Below are 16,608 nucleotides of genomic sequence, written 5' to 3' on the forward strand. Positions count from 1 at the left end.
GGAGGAGCCAGAGACGCCTTTTAAGACACCTTTTAAGAAAGGAACCAGAGATGCCTGATGAGGGAGGAGCCATAGATACCTGATGAGGGAGGAACCAGAAATACCTGATGAGGGAGGAACCAGAGATACCTGATAAGGGAGGAACCAGAGATACCTGATGAGGGAGGAACCAGAGATACCTGATGAGGGAGGAGCCAGAGATACCTGATAAGGGAGAAGCCAGAGATACCTGATGAGGGAGGAGCCAGAGACAACTTATGAGGGAGGAGCCAGAGACACCTGATGAGGGAGGAGCCAGAGACAACTTATGAGGGAGGAGCCAGAGACACCTGATGAGGGTAGATCCAGATACACCTTACGAGGAAGGAACCAGAAATACCTCATGAGGGAGAAGCCAAAAACACCTGATGAGGAAGGAGCCAGAGACAGCTGATGAGGGAGGAACCAGTAATAACTGATGATGGAGGAACCAGAGGTACCTGATAAGGGAGGAGCCAGAGACAGCTGATGAGGGAGGAGCCAGAGACACCTGATGAGGGAGGAACCAGACACACCTGGTGAGGGTAGATCCAGATACACCTTACGAGGAAGGAACGAGAAATACCTCATGAGGGAGAAGCCAAAGACACCTGATGAGGAAGGAGCCAGAGACAGCTGATGAGGGAGGAACCAGTGATAACTGATGATGGAGGAAACAGAGACGCCTTTTAAGACACCTTTTAAGAAAGGAACCAGAAATGACTGATGAGTAGAGTTGAGCGGACACCTGGATGTTTGGGTTCGGCCGAACTTGAAAAAAAAGTTCGGGACCCGAACTTGACCCGAACCCCATTGAAGTCAATGGGGACCCGAACTTTTGGGCACTAAAATGGCTCTAAAATAGTCCTGGAATTTACAAAAAATAAAATAAAAAAAATAGTCCTGGAAAGGGCTTGAGGGCTGCAAAAGGCATCAAAATGTGCTTAAGAGCATGACAACTGTTCTGCAAACAAATGTGGATAGGGAAATGACTTAAAATAACATAAAATACAGAAAAATCAAAAATAACAATCTGGATCTAGGAGTAGGAGGTTGAGGAGGCGGTGGATGTGGCGGTGTAGGTTGACGTGGCGATGTAGGTAGCCAACACTGATTTGTGTTATTTTTTATTTTTAAATTGGGGTATCCCCCAAAATATTGGGACATATAACAAAATAAAACTAAGAATAAGTGCACTTGAGTACAAGACTGGATGGTTGAGGCTGGTATAAATGTCTATTCTGCACAAGGTACCGACAAGTCCTGTGGGATCCATGCCTGGTTCATTATAATAAACGTGAGCTTGTCCACATTGGCTGCGGCCTGTGATAATGCTCTCTGCCGTGCTAAACACACGTTCACACTATACACTGGCTGACAAAGCTTTTCCACATTTGGGCCATGCTAACCCTGCCTTCTCAGGTGCTGGCGGTGCCCCAGCTGCGTTGGCGACCTCTTCCTCCTCCTCTGCCTTCGCCTTGTGCTTCCACTGTGCCCCCGCTGTCAGGTAGGAATGCCATCAGCAGCGTGCGCTTGTAGTCGCGCATCTTCTGATCAGTAACAGATGTTTTCACTAAATTTAGTTCCCTGTCAGCAATGCAGAGCAGGGGTTCATTCACTGCAAAAGGGGGTTCATGTCACCCAGCAATAGAACAGAGGATTTTGAGAGATTTAGGCCCCTGTCACCCAGGCACAGCAGGGGTTCATTCACGGCAAAAGGGGGTTCATGTCACCCAGCAATAGAACAGAGGATTTTGAGAGATTTTGGCCCCTGTCACCCAGGCACAGCAGGGGTTCATTCACGGCAAAAGGGGGTTCATGTCACCCAGCAATAGAACAGAGGATTTTGAGAGATTTTGGCCCCTGTCACCCAGGCACAGCAGGGGTTTGTATACACCAAAAATGGTAAAATGTCACCTGACAATTCAAAATTAGAATTTTTTCAATTTAGGGCACTAAAATTGGCACTTTTTTGCATTAAAATGGCTATAAAATAGTCCTTGAAAATGCTAGAGGGATGTAAAATGCAATAAAATGTGCTTAAGAGCATGGCAACTGCTCTGCAAACAAATGTGGATAGGGAAATAACTTAAAATAAAATAAATAAAACTAAAAATTACAAATTATTAACCTGCAACTCAGAGAAGGAGGTGGATATGGAGTCGGAGGTTGAGGAGGCGGTGAATGTGGTGTTGTAGGTGGAGGCAGCAATGGAGGAGGAGGAGGCAGCCAACAATGTTTTTTTTTATTGGGGTAGGTAGCCCCCAAAATATTGGGACAAATAAAAAAAAAGAAAACAAAGAATCATTGCACTTGACTTGAGTACAAGAATGTATGTTTGATGGAGGTATAAATGTCTAATCTGCACAAGGTACAGACAAGTCCTGAGGGATCCATGCCTGGTTCCTTTTTATGAACGTCAGCTTGTCCACATTGGCTGTAGACAGGCGGCTGCGTTTGTCTGTAATGACGCCCCCTGCCGTGCTGAATACACGTTCAGACAAAACGCTGGCCGCCGGGCAGGCCAGCACCTCCAAGGCATAAAAGGCTAGCTCTGGCCACGTGGACAATTTGGAGACCCAGAAGTTGAATGGGGCCGAACCATCAGTCAGTACGTGGAGGGGTGTGCACAGGTACTGTTCCACCATGTTAGTGAAATGTTGCCTCCTGCTAACACGTTCCGTATCAGGTGGTGGTGCAGTTAGCTGTGGCGTGGTGACAAAACTTTTCCACATCTCTGCCATGCTAACCCTGCCCTCAGAGGAGCTGGCCGTGACACAGCTGCGTTGGCGACCTCTTGCTCCTCCTCTGCCTTCGCCTTGGGCTTCCACTGGTTCCCCTGTGACATTTGGGAATGCTCTCAGTAGCACGTCTACCAACGTGCGCTTGTACTCGCGCATCTTCCTATCACGCTCCAGTGCAGGAAGTAAGGTGGGCACATTGTCTTTGTACCGGGGATCCAGCAGGGTGGCAACCCAGTAGTCCGCACACGTTAAAATGTGGGCAACTCTGCTGTCGTTGCGCAGGCACTGGAGCATGTAGTCGCTCATGTGTGCCAGGCTGCCCAGAGGTAAGGACAAGCTGTCCTCTGTGGGAGGCGTATCGTCATCGTCCTGTGTTTTCCCCCAGCCACGCACCAGTGATGGGCCCGAGCTGCGTTGGGTGCCACCCCGCTGTGAACATGCTTCATCCTCATCCTCCTCCACCTCCTCCTCATCCTCGTCCTCCAGTAGTGGGCCCTGGCTGGCCACATTTGTACCTGGCCTCTGCTGTTGCAAAAAACCTCCCTCTGAGTCACTTCGAAGAGACTGGCCTGAAAGTGCTAAAAATGACCCCTCTTCCTCCTCTTCCTCCTGGGCCACCTCCTCTTCCATCATCGCCCTAAGTCTTTTCTCAAGGAGACATAGAAGTGGTATTGTAACGCTGATAACGGCGTCATCGCCACTGGCCATGTTGGTGGAGTACTCGAAACAGCGCAACAGGGCACACAGGTCTCGCATGGAGGCCCAGTCATTGGTGGTGAAGTGGTGCTGTTCCGCAGTGCGACTGACCCGTGCGTGCTGCAGCTGAAACTCCACTATGGCCTGCTGCTGCTCGCACAGTCTGTCCAGCATGTGCAAGGTGGAGTTCCACCTGGTGGGCACGTCGCATATGAGGCGGTGAGCGGGAAGGCCGAAGTTATGCTGTAGCGCAGACAGGCGAGCAGCGGCAGGGTGTGAACGCCGGAAGCGCGAACAGACGGCCCGCACTTTATGCAGCAGCTCTGACATGTCGGGGTAGTTGTGAATGAACTTCTGCACCACCAAATTCAGCACATGCGCCAGGCAAGGGATGTGCGTCAAACCGGCTAGTCCCAGAGCTGCAACGAGATTTCGCCCATTATCGCACACCACCAGGCCGGGCTTGAGGCTCACCGGCAGCAACCACTCGTCGGTCTGTTGTTCTATACCCCGCCACAACTCCTGTGCGGTGTGGGGCCTGTCCCCCAAACATATGAGTTTCAGAATGGCCTGCTGACGTTTACCCCGTGCTGTGCTGAAGTTGGTGGTGAAGGTGTGTGGCTGACTGGATGAGCAGGTGGAAGAAGAGGAGGAGGAAGCTGAGTAGGAGGAGGAGGAGACAGGAGGCAAAGAATGTTGCCCTGCGATCCTTGGCGGCGGAAGGACGTGCGCCAAACAGCTCTCCGCCTGGGGCCCAGCCGCCACTACATTTACCCAGTGTGCAGTTAGGGAGATATAGCGTCCCTGGCCGTGCTTACTGGTCCACGTATCTGTGGTTAGGTGGACCTTGCCACAGATGGCGTTGCGCAGTGCACACTTGATTTTATCGGATACTTGTTTGTGCAGGGAAGGCACGGCTCTCCTGGAGAAGTAGTGGCGGCTGGGAACAACATACTGTGGGACAGCAAGCGACATGAGCTGTTTGAAGCTGTCTGTGTCCACCAGCCTGAATGACAGCATTTCATAGGCCAGTAGTTTAGAAATGCTGGCATTCAGGGCCAGGGATCGAGGGTGGCTAGGTGGGAATTTACGCTTTCTCTCAAATGTTTGTGAGATGGAGAGCTGAACACTGCCGTGTGACATGGTTGAGATGCTTGGTGACGCAGGTGGTGGTGTTCGTGGTACATCCCATGTTTGCTGGGCGGCAGGTGCCAACGTTCCTCCAGAGGCAGAGGAAGAGGCCGAGGCGGCGGCAGCAGCAGCAGAAGAGGCCGAGGCGGCGGCAGCAGCAGAAGAGGCCGAGGCGGCGGCAGCAGAAGAGGCAGCAGGGGGAGCCTGAGTGACTTCCTTGTTTTTAAGGTGTTTACTCCACTGCAGTTCATGCTTTGCATGCAGGTGCCTGGTCATGCAGGTTGTGCTAAGGTTCAGAACGTTAATGCCTCGCTTCAGGCTCTGATGGCACAGCGTGCAAACCACTCGGGTCTTGTCGTCAGCACATTGTTTGAAGAAGTGCCATGCCAGGGAACTCCTTGAAGCTGCCTTTGGGGTGCTCGGTCCCAGATGGCGGCGGTCAGTAGCAGGCGAACTGTTTTGGCGACGGCTGTTCTGCTTTTGCCCACTGCTCCCTCTTTTGCTACGCTGTTGGCTCGGTCTCACCACTGCCTCTTCCTCCGAACTGTGAAAGTCAGTGGCACGATCTTCATTCCATGTGGGGTCTAGGACCTCATCGTCCCCTGCATCGTCTTCCACCCAGTTTTGATCCCTGACCTCCTGTTCAGTCTGCACACTGCAGAAAGACGCAGCAGTTGGCACCTGTGTTTCGTCATCATCAGAGACGTGCTGAGGTGGTATTCCCATGTCCTCATCATCAGGAAACATAAGTGGTTGTGTGTCAGTGTGTAGTGTCCCACTAGGTAAAGGTGGGCACTACACAAGGGTCAATTGGTGTGCGCGTTCCCCCTACTCACAAGGGACAGAAATGTCATATGTAATTGTGCAATCAATGTATTTTCTAATGTGTTTTTATATGCAATGTTCCCCTGTATGATGCATTTGCAGGCCTAGTTGGGTGTAGCTAGACATCCCAGACACTAGAGGGAGTTAGAGAATCCCTAGTATAAATGTCCAGGCCCAGACAGGGAGAGGGAGTTCAGAGTCAGGAGTCTGCAGAGACAAGTTAGAAGGCACCAGCCAGGGACAAGCTGAGGGCCTTCTCCTGACATGCAGCTAGATAGCCCAGGCTCCTAGTTGTTACCAGGAGGCTAGTAGAGAGATCCTAGCCTACCTGCTGATCAAGAGAGCCTTGGTTAGCTCAGAAGATCCACCCCAGGGGAAGAGTTTGCCTCCTGGGAGAAAACCTGCAGTTCCCACCAAGTCAAGCAGAGCCAGTGTTTCCAGCTGGTACAAGTAAGCTGAAGGGCAGAAGGAGTAGTAATGTAAAGCAAGGATGAGTACCTGAGTAAGATTGTTACCAAGGATAAAAGCCAGCATTGAGGTATCCGGGCCTTGGGATAAAAACCAGACAGGAGTTCTAAGGAACAGTGTACACTATCTCTGAGGAGACGGTACAGCCTGATTCTGAGTGTGTTGTTGTTTATCCTCTGAGTATCTTGCAAGGAAACAGTATACCTGCCATAATTGTGAAAGCCTGCTTGTGAAGTGTATCTGATACGTGGAACTGAGTTGACATCCAACTGTATAAAGTTGAACTGATTACAGTAAAGCAAAGTTTGGTTTACCATACCATCTGTGTATCACACTTATTAATACTACCAATCGGTGTGCCACCGTTACAGGCACTGGCGTCACGAATCTTAAAGGGACCTTGCCCCAGGCACATAAAACACCTGCACCATCCAGGGCACCTCATCCACCACCAGGCCTGGTCCCTAAATACAGAGTGTGCCCCAGAGGACTCCTGTGCCAGCCTCTCCTTCACTGCTGCATGCCTGCCCAGGGTTTCCCTACAGAACTGTGAGTAACCCTCGCTTGCCGTTAACCGTGACCTCACAATCGCAATACCCTGCAGGTTTGGCGTGCTGCATAAATTGGCGTCACGAACAGGATAACGGACATTCCTGCGCCATTGCGGATATAAAACTGTGTGCTAAAGACTGCCTTAAAGTGACAAGCCCTAATTGTTTTATTGAAAACTGCTGGGCTCAAAGGACTGTCCTAAGTAGCGGTGTGAAAATAGTGTTTTCTGGACTATTTGCTACTTGTTTAAGCCACCGCTTGCTGTCAGTGAATAGACAGCGTTTTTGCTAAAGATGGCCGCTGAGCTTGCTTGAATTTACAGCTGCGTCATCTTCACCCTGAATTGGCGGTAAAAGTTGGCGCCTTTTTGCTGAAAAGAGCGGGAAAAGTTTCAATGTCGGCGCCACCGCCCTGTCTGGACATTTGCATGTCTGCAGAAATGGACTCCGCCTCCCCCATACTGGAGTACCTGGGGGGCGGCCTCCCAGTGCAATGGGAGGATCTGTCTGAACTTATTGGTGCCACCCTGTCGCTCTCCAGAGAAGGATCGAGCATGTTGGAGAGTGAAGACTGCTCTGCTGGGATGTCTGCGCCTGATTTGTTGGAAATGGAGGCTGTTGGTGTAGAGCCAGAGGACGCTCCACCGGCCTACTCTCCGGGACCGGAGAAGCCCGCCTGCCCGCCACTGAGGACGCGACCGGAGACCTACTATGGCTCCTGGAGGGACTTCTTCCAGCCCTCGTTCAAGTGGTCAGCGTTAATGGCAGAGATCCGGGAGGCCGCCATAAAGAAAAATACCAAGACCAAGATATATTATGAAGAGCTGGCAAAGACCGTTCACGAGCGCCACACTGACACCCAACCCCGCCTGGAAAGGAGAAAGGGGTTGGTTGTGGCTTTTGACAAGAACCGTGGCTACGGATTCATACAAGATTATACCACCGGCAGGGACTTATACGTGAACCGGAGATCCGTCAAGCGGAGTTACCTCTCCGGGTATATGCATAACCTCCGCGAGGGAGAGGAAGTGGAATTCACCCCTGCCGAGGGCCTGCGAGGCCCATATGCTACTGCCGTGACCCGTCCCAAGAAAGAACCGGAGGACTGGGAGGCAGATGAGGACTACTCTGGCTGCGAGCGCAAACCAGCGCGCTCTCCAGAACCGGCCCATCACGCATTCCAAGAGCGGGGCTCTTTCATTGGCCCTAACGTATTTTGGCAGCCAACCGTGTTGGAGAAAAGGGTGAGTCCCTATCCATCCCCCGAGCTGCCTCGCCGAGAGAAAACCATTCAAGAAATGGAGAATTTGAAAGGACTCCCCGTTACCCTGGAGAATATCCGGAAGGGTAAGAGACCTGACGCGCCACCGGAGCCTGCAGCGGCTGCGTCCGATGCACCATCTACTGTACCTGTGCCGGCGGCGACAGCGGAGGACAGCGATCCTGAGAACGAGAGCCTCGACGACCAGATCGTCCGACTGGAGGAGAAGTTGCGGGAGTTACGCAAGATTGCCACCGCCAGGATCCAGACACCGCCTAAGAAGGAAGAGGTAAGGGTGCCTGTCCCCACCCGCCGGCCACCTTCTGCTACCACAGCTGCGTTGAGGCCCCCAAGAAGGCCCTCTCACCCTGTGACTTGCTGCGCAGAGCCCACCGGACCGCTTGCGGCGGCGGTACCTAGGCAAGCACAACCTGCGACTGCTATCCCTGCACCGGTGCGGTCAGCAGCTGTTATCACCCCTAGGCCTATGGGGCCAATACCTATTAGGGGTCCCTTCGTGCTGCAGCTGCCCCCTAATACCGTGTTGTGGGCACATCCGCCTGTGGAAGATTATTACAGGCCTCATTTGCCAGCAGAGCTAGGGAGCACCACTGAAGTACCAGGTGATTATGATATGCCCCTGTGAATTAGCCTGCTAGGCCCTTGATTTGTTTCCTTTGCCAAGGGATTACTTCTGAAAATTTAACCCTTCCAGGACAGGAATCCTTTGTTTTGGTCCTTTGTTGCTGCTGCCAGTTACCCACGGCTCAGTGGTAGTGGTCACCCACTGAAATAAAAGTGTCAGCAAAACCATCTTGTTTACAGGACCTCCTGCCTGCTTATACGATCTCACACCAAGTTGTGCCTATTTTTGTTGCACCTTTAACCCTTTAACCCCCTTTTCAGGTTGATTAAGGGTATTACAGCACTTGTTTTTATATTATGCCATTTGAAAAGTGTGGGCTATCTTTTATGTGCTGTCATTTTATTGTGCAACTGAATTCTAAGGACACGTGCCCAGTGATAGACTCAAAAGTACCTGAGCCTCTGAGATATTTCTCTTCTAAAGAAATGTGCCCAGAGATGGACTCCACTGTAAGCGAGCCTCTGTGATTGGCTACCTTGCCTTGTTGGTGAAAGACACTCACTCAAAATAAGAAAGGAACCTGGGTACGGACTCATATTTGTTCCTTGAGCCTCCAAGAACTTTTAAATTGTTTACAGTTTCCTGCTGTTCTATTAAGGACAATTTGCACTTATGGACTATCCTGGTAATAATGCTACGCTGCGCCAGGTCAGCGCCCCTGTTCCCTCACACTATCCTGAGAGAAGAGAACGACGCCCCTTTTCACCGTTACTTGTTCCTAAGCCAGTGGAACTGCCTGATTTATACATATAATGTATTTCTGCAAAGGTAGATGTATTTTTCCTGCTTTGCATTATTTTCTCTTTTTTCAGGTGCAGTATCCAGCTGGGCAGGGCCCCTCCATGTTGCGCCGAGGTCGGGCAACGTTATAGCGTGGTGGTATGTAGTGTCCCACTAGGTAAAGGTGGGCACTACACAAGGGTCAATTGGTGTGCGCGTTCCCCCTACTCACAAGGGACAGAAATGTCATATGTAATTGTGCAATCAATGTATTTTCTAATGTGTTTTTATATGCAATGTTCCCCTGTATGATGCATTTGCAGGCCTAGTTGGGTGTAGCTAGACATCCCAGACACTAGAGGGAGTTTGAGAACCCCTAGTATAAATGTCCAGGCCCAGACAGGGAGAGGGAGTTCAGAGTCAGGAGTCTGCAGAGACAAGTTAGAAGGCACCAGCCAGGGACAAGCTGAGGGCCTTCTCCTGACATGCAGCTAGATAGCCCAGGCTCCTAGTTGTTACCAGGAGGCTAGTAGAGAGATCCTAGCCTACCTGCTGATCAAGAGAGCCTTGGTTAGCTCAGAAGATCCACCCCAGGGGAAGAGTTTGCCTCCTGGGAGAAAACCTGCAGTTCCCACCAAGTCAAGCAGAGCCAGTGTTTCCAGCTGGTACAAGTAAGCTGAAGGGCAGAAGGAGTAGTAATGTAAAGCAAGGATGAGTACCTGAGTAAGATTGTTACCAAGGATAAAAGCCAGCATTGAGGTATCCGGGCCTTGGGATAAAAACCAGACAGGAGTTCTAAGGAACAGTGTACACTATCTCCGAGGAGACGGTACAGCCTGATTCTGAGTGTGTTGTTGTTTATCCTCTGAGTATCTTGCAAGGAAACAGTATACCTGCCATAATTGTGAAAGCCTGCTTGTGAAGTGTATCTGATACGTGGAACTGAGTTGACATCCAACTGTATAAAGTTGAACTGATTACAGTAAAGCAAAGTTTGGTTCAACATACCATCTGTGTATCACACTTATTAATACTACCAATCGGTGTGCCACCGTTACAGGCACTGGCGTCACGAATCTTAAAGGGACCTTGCCCCAGGCACATAAAACACCTGCACCATCCAGGGCACCTCATCCACCACCAGGCCTGGTCCCTAAATACAGAGTGTGCCCCAGAGGACTCCTGTGCCAGCCTCTCCTTCACTGCTGCATGCCTGCCCAGGGTTTCCCTACAGAACTGTGAGTAACCCTCGCATGCCGTTAACCGTGACCTCACAATCGCAATACCCTGCAGGTTTGGCGTGCTGCATAAATTGGCGTCACGAACAGGATAACGGACATTCCTGCGCCATTGCGGATATAAAACTGTGTGCTAAAGACTGCCTTAAAGTGACAAGCCCTAATTGTTTTATTGAAAACTGCTGGGCTCAAAGGACTGTCCTAAGTAGCGGTGTGAAAATAGTGTTTTCTGGACTATTTGCTACTTGTTTAAGCCACCGCTTGCTGTCAGTGAATAGACAGCGTTTTTGCTAAAGATGGCCGCTGAGCTTGCTTGAATTTACAGCTGCGTCATCTTCACCCTGAATTGGCGGTAAAAGTTGGCGCCTTTTTGCTGAAAAGAGCGGGAAAAGTTTCAATGTCGGCGCCACCGCCCTGTCTGGACATTTGCATGTCTGCAGAAATGGACTCCGCCTCCCCCATACTGGAGTACCTGGGGGGCGGCCTCCCAGTGCAATGGGAGGATCTGTCTGAACTTATTGGTGCCACCCTGTCGCTCTCCAGAGAAGGATCGAGCATGTTGGAGAGTGAAGACTGCTCTGCTGGGATGTCTGCGCCTGATTTGTTGGAAATGGAGGCTGTTGGTGTAGAGCCAGAGGACGCTCCACCGGCCTACTCTCCGGGACCGGAGAAGCCCGCCTGCCCGCCACTGAGGACGCGACCGGAGACCTACTATGGCTCCTGGAGGGACTTCTTCCAGCCCTCGTTCAAGTGGTCAGCGTTAATGGCAGAGATCCGGGAGGCCGCCATAAAGAAAAATACCAAGACCAAGATATATTATGAAGAGCTGGCAAAGACCGTTCACGAGCGCCACACTGACACCCAACCCCGCCTGGAAAGGAGAAAGGGGTTGGTTGTGGCTTTTGACAAGAACCGTGGCTACGGATTCATACAAGATTATACCACCGGCAGGGACTTATACGTGAACCGGAGATCCGTCAAGCGGAGTTACCTCTCCGGGTATATGCATAACCTCCGCGAGGGAGAGGAAGTGGAATTCACCCCTGCCGAGGGCCTGCGAGGCCCATATGCTACTGCCGTGACCCGTCCCAAGAAAGAACCGGAGGACTGGGAGGCAGATGAGGACTACTCTGGCTGCGAGCGCAAACCAGCGCGCTCTCCAGAACCGGCCCATCACGCATTCCAAGAGCGGGGCTCTTTCATTGGCCCTAACGTATTTTGGCAGCCAACCGTGTTGGAGAAAAGGGTGAGTCCCTATCCATCCCCCGAGCTGCCTCGCCGAGAGAAAACCATTCAAGAAATGGAGAATTTGAAAGGACTCCCCGTTACCCTGGAGAATATCCGGAAGGGTAAGAGACCTGACGCGCCACCGGAGCCTGCAGCGGCTGCGTCCGATGCACCATCTACTGTACCTGTGCCGGCGGCGACAGCGGAGGACAGCGATCCTGAGAACGAGAGCCTCGACGACCAGATCGTCCGTCTGGAGGAGAAGTTGCGGGAGTTACGCAAGATTGCCACCGCCAGGATCCAGACACCGCCTAAGAAGGAAGAGGTAAGGGTGCCTGTCCCCACCCGCCGGCCACCTTCTGCTACCACAGCTGCGTTGAGGCCCCCAAGAAGGCCCTCTCACCCTGTGACTTGCTGCGCAGAGCCCACCGGACCGCTTGCGGCGGCGGTACCTAGGCAAGCACAACCTGCGACTGCTATCCCTGCACCGGTGCGGTCAGCAGCTGTTATCACCCCTAGGCCTATGGGGCCAATACCTATTAGGGGTCCCTTCGTGCTGCAGCTGCCCCCTAATACCGTGTTGTGGGCACATCCGCCTGTGGAAGATTATTACAGGCCTCATTTGCCAGCAGAGCTAGGGAGCACCACTGAAGTACCAGGTGATTATGATATGCCCCTGTGAATTAGCCTGCTAGGCCCTTGATTTGTTTCCTTTGCCAAGGGATTACTTCTGAAAATTTAACCCTTCCAGGACAGGAATCCTTTGTTTTGGTCCTTTGTTGCTGCTGCCAGTTACCCACGGCTCAGTGGTAGTGGTCACCCACTGAAATAAAAGTGTCAGCAAAACCATCTTGTTTACAGGACCTCCTGCCTGCTTATACGATCTCACACCAAGTTGTGCCTATTTTTGTTGCACCTTTAACCCTTTAACCCCCTTTTCAGGTTGATTAAGGGTATTACAGCACTTGTTTTTATATTATGCCATTTGAAAAGTGTGGGCTATCTTTTATGTGCTGTCATTTTATTGTGCAACTGAATTCTAAGGACACGTGCCCAGTGATAGACTCAAAAGTACCTGAGCCTCTGAGATATTTCTCTTCTAAAGAAATGTGCCTAGAGATGGACTCCACTGTAAGCGAGCCTCTGTGATTGGCTACCTTGCCTTGTTGGTGAAAGACACTCACTCAAAATAAGAAAGGAACCTGGGTACGGACTCATATTTGTTCCTTGAGCCTCCAAGAAATTTTAAATTGTTTACATTTTTCTGCTGTTCTATTAAGGACAATTTGCACTTATGGACTATCCTGGTAATAATGCTACGCTGCGCCAGGTCAGCGCCCCTGTTCCCTCACACTATCCTGAGAGAAGAGAACGACGCCCCTTTTCACCGTTACTTGTTCCTAAGCCAGTGGAACTGCCTGATTTATACATATAATGTATTTCTGCAAAGGTAGATGTATTTTTCCTGCTTTGCATTATTTTCTCTTTTTTCAGGTGCAGTATCCAGCTGGGCAGGGCCCCTCCATGTTGCGCCGAGGTCGGGCAACGTTATAGCGTGGTGGTATGTAGTGTCCCACTAGGTAAAGGTGGGCACTACACAAGGGTCAATTGGTGTGCGCGTTCCCCCTACTCACAAGGGACAGAAATGTCATATGTAATTGTGCAATCAATGTATTTTCTAATGTGTTTTTATATGCAATGTTACCCTGTATGATGCATTTGCAGGCCTAGTTGGGTGTAGCTAGACATCCCAGACACTAGAGGGAGTTAGAGAACCCCTAGTATAAATGTCCAGGCCCAGACAGGGAGAGGGAGTTCAGAGTCAGGAGTCTGCAGAGACAAGTTAGAAGGCACCAGCCAGGGACAAGCTGAGGGCCTTCTCCTGACATGCAGCTAGATAGCCCAGGCTCCTAGTTGTTACCAGGAGGCTAGTAGAGGGATCCTAGCCTACCTGCTGATCAAGAGAGCCTTGGTTAGCTCAGAAGATCCACCCCAGGGGAAGAGTTTGCCTCCTGGGAGAAAACCTGCAGTTCCCTCCAAGTCAAGCAGAGCCAGTGTTTCCAGCTGGTACAAGTAAGCTGAAGGGCAGAAGGAGTAGTAATGTAAAGCAAGGATGAGTACCTGAGGAAGATTGTTACCAAGGATAAAAGCCAGCATTGAGGTATCCGGGCCTTGGGATAAAAACCAGACAGGAGTTCTAAGGAACAGTGTACACTATCTCTGAGGAGACGGTACAGCCTGATTCTGAGTGTGTTGTTGTTTACCCTCTGAGTATCTTGCAAGGAAACAGTATACCTGCCATAATTGTGAAAGCCTGCTTGTGAAGTGTATCTGATACGTGGAACTGAGTTGACATCCAACTGTATAAAGTTGAACTGATTACAGTAAAGCAAAGTTTGGTTCACCATACCATCTGTGTACCTCACTTATTAATACTACCAATCGGTGTGCCACCGTTACAGGCACTGGCGTCACGAATCTTAAAGGGACCTTGCCTCAGGCACATAAAACACCTGCACCATCCAGGGCACCTCATCCACCACCAGGCCTGGTCCCTAAATACAGAGTGTGCCCCAGAGGACTCCTGTGCCAGCCTCTCCTTCACTGCTGCATGCCTGCCCAGGGTTTCCCTACAGAACTGTGAGTAACCCTCGCTTGCCGTTAACCGTGACCTCACAATCGCAATACCCTGCAGGTTTGGCGTGCTGCAAGTGCATTCTATGTCTTCCACCCCTGGGGAAGGGCTAGGTGGATGCCCTTGGGAAACCCTGCCAGCAGAGTCTTCAAACAGCATAAGAGACTGCTGCATAACTTGAGGCTCAGACAGTTTCCCTGATATGCATGGGGGTGATGTGACAGACTGATGGGCTTGGTTTTCATGCGCCATCTGTGCGCTTTCTGCAGAAGACTGGGTGGGAGATAATGTGAACGTGCTGGATCCACTGTCGGCCACCCAATTGACTAATGCCTGTACCTGCTCAGGCCTTACCATCCTTAGAACGGCATTGGGCCCCACCAAATATCGCTGTAGAGTCTGGTGGCTACTGGCACCTGAGGTAGTAGGTTCAGTAGGACGTGTGGCTGTGGGAGAACGGCCACATCCTCTCCCTGCACCAGAGGCTCCACCAACACCACCACCACGACCATGACCGCGTCCCTTATTAGATGTTTGCCTCATAGTTAGTGTTCACAAAGCAAAGTAAAAAGTGGTTGTCTGTTAAAAATAATTAAGTGCCAATAAAAACCCTGATGTAGGGTATTGCACTGAATTATTTTTTTTAACTCTATATGACAGCGGTATTTCTGGCCTAAATGTGACAGTGACTTATGCACATCTAATCCCAGATGTGCAGTATATCAGAGGGTTTTTTCACCCCAGTAACCAAAAAGCCGTATTTCTGGCCTAAATGTGACAGTCACTTATGCACGTGTAATCCCAGATGTGCACTATATGAAACAGATGTTTTTTTTTAACCCCAGTAACCAAAAAGCAGTATTTCTGGACTTGCAGACATGCAGATAGCCTGTGCTGGTGCACTATCGTTGCATAAAAAAATGGCTGCCGATCAGGTATTGATATTGACAAACTGAAGAAAAAAAAAAAAGTTAGTTTTCAGCAGTAGTTGGCTCAGGGCAGGCTTAAAACAATTGTGCACTGCACCCACAGAACACTTTTTCTGTAGATCGCTGAGTACAGGAACCAGTTCTTGATAAGATTCCTCCCTGATCTCTCCCTAACAGCAGCTGCAGCCTCTCCCTACACTAATCCGAGCAGAGTGACGGGCGGCGCTACGTGACTCCAGCTTAAATAGAGGCTGGGTCACATGCTGCAGTTGGCCAATCACAGCTATGACAATAGTAGGCATGGCTGTGATGGCCTTTTGGGGCAAGTAGTATGACGCTTGTTGATTGGCTGCTGTGCAGCCTTTCAAAAAGCACCATAAAAATCGCCGAACACCGAACCCGAACTTTTACGTAAATGTTCGGGTTCGGGTCCGGGTGCCGAAAACCCTAAAGTTCGGTACGAACCCGAACTTTACAGTTCGGGTTCGCTCAACTCTACTGATGAGGGAGGAACCATAAATACCTAATGAGGGAGGAGCCATAAATATCTGATGAGGGAGGAACCAGAGACACCTGATGAGGGAGGAACCATAAATATCTGATGAGGGAGGAACCAGAGACACCTGATGAGGGAGGAACCATAAATATCTGATGAGGGAGGAACCAGAGACACCTGATGAGAGACACCTTACAAGGGAGGAACCAGAAATACATGATGAGGGAGGAGCCAGAGACACCTGATGAGGGAGGAACCATAAATATCTGATGAAGGAGGAGCCAGAGACACCGATGAGAACGGAACCAGAGACACCTGATGAGGGAGGAACCATAAATATCTGATGAAGGAGGAGCCAGAGACACCGATGAGAACGGAACCAGAGACACCTTACAAGGGAGGAACCAGAGATACCTGATGAGGAAGGAACCAGAGACATCTGATGAGGGAGGAACCAGAGACACCTGATGAGGGAGGAACCATAAATATCTGATGAGGGAGGAACCAGAGACACCTGATGAGGGAAGAACCATAAATATCTGATGAGGGAGGAGCCAGAGACACCTGATGAGAGACACCTTACAAGGGAGGAACCAGAAATACATGATGAGGGAGGAGCCAGAGACACCTGATGAGGGAGGAACCATAAATATCTGATGAAGGAGGAGCCAGAGACACCGATGAGAACGGAACCAGAGACACCTGATGAGGGAGGAACCATAAATATCTGATGAAGGAGGAGCCAGAGACACCGATGAGAACGGAACCAGAGACACCTTACAAGGGAGGAACCAGAGATACCTGATGAGGAAGGAACCAGAGACATCTGATGAGGGAGGAACCAGAAATACCTGATAAGGGAGGAGCCAGAGACATCTGATGAGGGAGGAGCCAGAGACACCTGATGAGGGAGGAACCATAAATATCTGATGAGGGAGGAGCCAGAGACATCTGATGAGGGAGGAGCCAGAGACACCTTACGAAGGAGGAACCAGAGATACATTATTAAGGAAAAATCAAAGA

The sequence above is a fragment of the Bufo bufo genome, chromosome 3, assembly GCF_905171765.1.
Source record: "Bufo bufo chromosome 3, aBufBuf1.1, whole genome shotgun sequence".
Classification (NCBI taxonomy): Eukaryota; Metazoa; Chordata; class Amphibia; order Anura; family Bufonidae; genus Bufo; species Bufo bufo.